General features: G+C 35.9%; 1 protein-coding gene across 1 annotated transcript in view; it reads right to left on the bottom strand.

Annotated features, from left to right (window-relative positions):
• Window positions 1-2758, bottom strand: part of LOC131140469 (leucine-rich repeat and immunoglobulin-like domain-containing nogo receptor-interacting protein 2) — a 53474-nt gene extending 50716 nt beyond the window's left edge. The window contains exon 1 of the mRNA XM_058090930.1: window positions 2487-2758. The gene's annotated coding sequence lies outside the window, so the exon portion shown is untranslated. The remainder of the gene's footprint in view (window positions 1-2486) is intronic.
• Between the last annotated feature and the right edge of the window lie 647 nt (window positions 2759-3405).

The raw sequence follows: 3405 nt of genomic DNA, 5'->3' as shown, positions 1-3405 counted from the left end.
GACTATAGTCGTGTTTTGTCATGTCTACAGGGCTCTAATAATGCTTTGTTCATTTTATTCTGAAAAATAATAATTTGTCTACCCATTAACTATATGTGGTTTCTTAATTTTTTATTATTTGGTGTTATTATTATTATATTTATTTAGTACTGATTAATTTTCTTTATTCTTGATTTATTTATTTTTCAGCTTATTTTGTGCAGAAAAATAAAAATTAAGATATTTGAGAAAAGTGCAAGGTTTTATTGTAAAAAAAAATTTTTTCTGTTTTTAATTTTTTTTTTTAATTTTTTTTTTTTTTGGGGGGGGGGGGGGGGGACCCAGACCCTAGCTCCAGTGCCCCCCCCAGGTAAATTGAGTTTGAGACCCCTGGTATATAGTATACTATAATTCTAGTATCGCTAGTAACTCCAGTGTTTCTGTAGCCAAATTAACTTGAATTACGGTGCATTCAAGGACCACAAAAGTGCAAAAAATCCCAATGTTTGATGAAAAAAAAGCCTGTATTGACTTAAATATCACCATGACGAACCCTACAAGTTGCTTAAAATATGGAGGGGCGGGGGGCGGGGGGCGAGGGGGAGGGGTTGCAGCGAGGCGAGAAAACAAACAATAGGATGATGGAGACTCTCCTACCTGCTCTTCTTCCCTCCATCATCCCCCCCCCACCCCCTTCTTAACAAGCAGACTTTTCTTCTTCCTCTCTCATCTCTCCCTCGCTTCCCCTCTGGTTTTCGCAACACCGTCTCCGGGGACCAAACACACCCCTGTCAGGTTGCCATGGAAACGCCTCACACACACACACATGTGACGCCGCCTCTCGCTCTCTTGTCTTGTAAGCGGTAATAACGCCCGCATCCTCGCTCTCCTCCGTTAGCATCCCCTCTGTCGTTTAGCGACGTGTGTCCGATTTCCAACATTTTTTTTATTAGCGTCAACTTTACGAGGAAATCAGACGGAGATTTTAATCGGTGCACAAACGTGCGGTTCTCGGGTTGGAAGTAAAACCGGAGACGGCGTCGGCGGTCCCTCAGCTGGGACGTAACTCATCTATAATTCAGTCCTATTTCTCCGACTTAAAGTCGGCGTTGAGGTGTGCTTTTTTAGATCCTTCAGCTCTTTCCATGGGGGGGGGGGGGGGGGGGGGCTCCAATAAAAGGACTCAGATGCAGACTGGCCACGCACGCACAATGTAAATAAAAACAATTAAAAAACACGTAAAAAAATTTAATAAAAAAAAATTTAAAAAACACATAAAAATAAAAAATTAAATTATATTAGGAAAGCAGGAAGTGAACAAATGTAACAGTTACTGATTGTAAAAGTACCAGGATTTAATGGTCTGATGATTTTTTAATTAAAAAAATTAAAAAAAATTTAAATTAAAAAAAAACAATTTTTTAAATAAAAAAATTAAAACCAATTTTTTAAATAAAAAAATTACAAAAAAAAATTTAATAAAAAAAATTAAAAACATTTTTTAAATTAAAAAAATACAATTAAATAAAATGAAATTATATTAGGAAAGCAGGAAGTGAACAAATGTAACAGTTACTGATTGTAAAAGTACCAGATGGAGGGGTAGGATTTAATAAGCTTTGCTTCTTCCTACTCCTTTTGGACATGTGGAACTGTGAACTGATTATGGGATGCGTTCAATTGTAATCTGATGCATGTTCAAATGAAATTAAACCATTAAAAAAATGTAAATAAAAACAATTAAAAACCACATAAAAAAATTAATTAAAAAAAACTTAAATTATATGTATAATTATATGTTCAAATAAAATTAAACTATTTAAAAAATAATAATAAAAAAATTAAAGAAACACATAAAAATAAAAAAAATAAATTATATTAGGAAAGCAGGAAGTGAACAAATGTAACAGTTACTGATTGTAAAAGTACCAGGATTTAATAAGCTTTGCTTCTTCCTACTCCTTTTGGACATGTGGAACTGAGGTGTGCTTTTTTAGATCCTTCAGCTCTTTCCACGGGGGGGGGGGGGGGGGGCTCCAATAAAAGGACTGAGATGCAGACTGGCCACGCACACACACACACAGAAAACTTCACGTCTTCTTCAGGGACCACCTTGTTGTCCGTTGAGCGTCATGGTCATGGGAAACACCTGTCACACCCGCCCCCCCTCCCCCTTTTTTACATCCATTCACACCCAGTGTGAAAGTGTCGTCATGCACTTGGAAAAATAAAAAATAAAAAAAATCCCACCCGCATTTCCCTCACCTCCGAAACTGAGTAAGACCTTCATATGTTCTTCCATCACCACAGAACCCCCCCTCCCCAAAAGGACCTGGACCAGGCCCCTTCCCTTTTATTTCCAAATATCCCATAAGCAGACAAAGACTACGCTTATTAGTACCTAGCTAAGTTAACATTTGACTCATATTTTAGCATCTTAGCTAAAAAAAAAAAAGCAGCAAGAGTACAAAAAACTGTTCCCGTACGAAAAACCTCACGAGTCTTACCTTTGTGCCTGATCCTCCACATGCCGATATCCACCTTTTACATCACTGAGTGGGAGTCCACGACACACACACACACACAATCACACACAATTACACACACACTTGCATAGATGGCGAACACAGTCCTCAGTTGGCGTTCTTGCACTTCCTTTAAATTGTTTCCTTGATTTATTTCTATTTTTTTTTTTTTTTTTAATGCGGTCTTCGTTCCAATTTACCCGGCAGCTCATCCCTCCCGGAGGCTGCTCCAGGTTTAACAAGGCATCGGGATCGTGTTGGATGACAGTGGAGCGAGAGAGAAAAAGAGAGAGAGAGAGAGAGAGAGAGGAGAGAAAGGGAAAGATGCATCAAGCCAGCAGCAGCAGAAGAACTGATGTGATTGTACCTTCAGAATAAAAGCTTCATATTGAATGAATGTATTACAATGTCGGCATCATAATGAAAATACATTTCTAAAGGATCACAATAGATGAAAATATGAGCTGGAAAAAAACTCATATTACAAATATACATAAACATAAAGTGGCCGGAAATATTTCAGTATCGAACAAAGCAAAAATTAAATTAAGAAAAACTTAAATTATATGTATAATTATATGTTGAAATAAAATCAAACCATTAAAAAATGTAATAAAAAAAATAAAAAACACATAAAAAAAATTATATTAGGAAAGCAGGAAGTGAACAAATATAACAGTTACTGATTGTAAAAGTACCAGATGGAGGGGTAGGATTTAATAAGCTTTGCTTCTTCCTACTCCTTTTGGACATGTGGAACTGGGAACTGATTATGTGATGCATTCAATTGTAATCTGATGCATGTTCAAATGAAATAAAACCATTAAAAAAATGTAAATAAAAACAATTAAAAAACACATAAAAAATTTAATTAAAAAAAAATTAAATTATATGTATAATT

This window comes from Doryrhamphus excisus, chromosome 13 (assembly GCF_030265055.1).
Source record: "Doryrhamphus excisus isolate RoL2022-K1 chromosome 13, RoL_Dexc_1.0, whole genome shotgun sequence".
Classification (NCBI taxonomy): Eukaryota; Metazoa; Chordata; class Actinopteri; order Syngnathiformes; family Syngnathidae; genus Doryrhamphus; species Doryrhamphus excisus.
The sequence above is the reverse complement of the archived record's forward strand: the minus strand, read 5'-3'. Positions and strand labels throughout refer to the sequence as shown.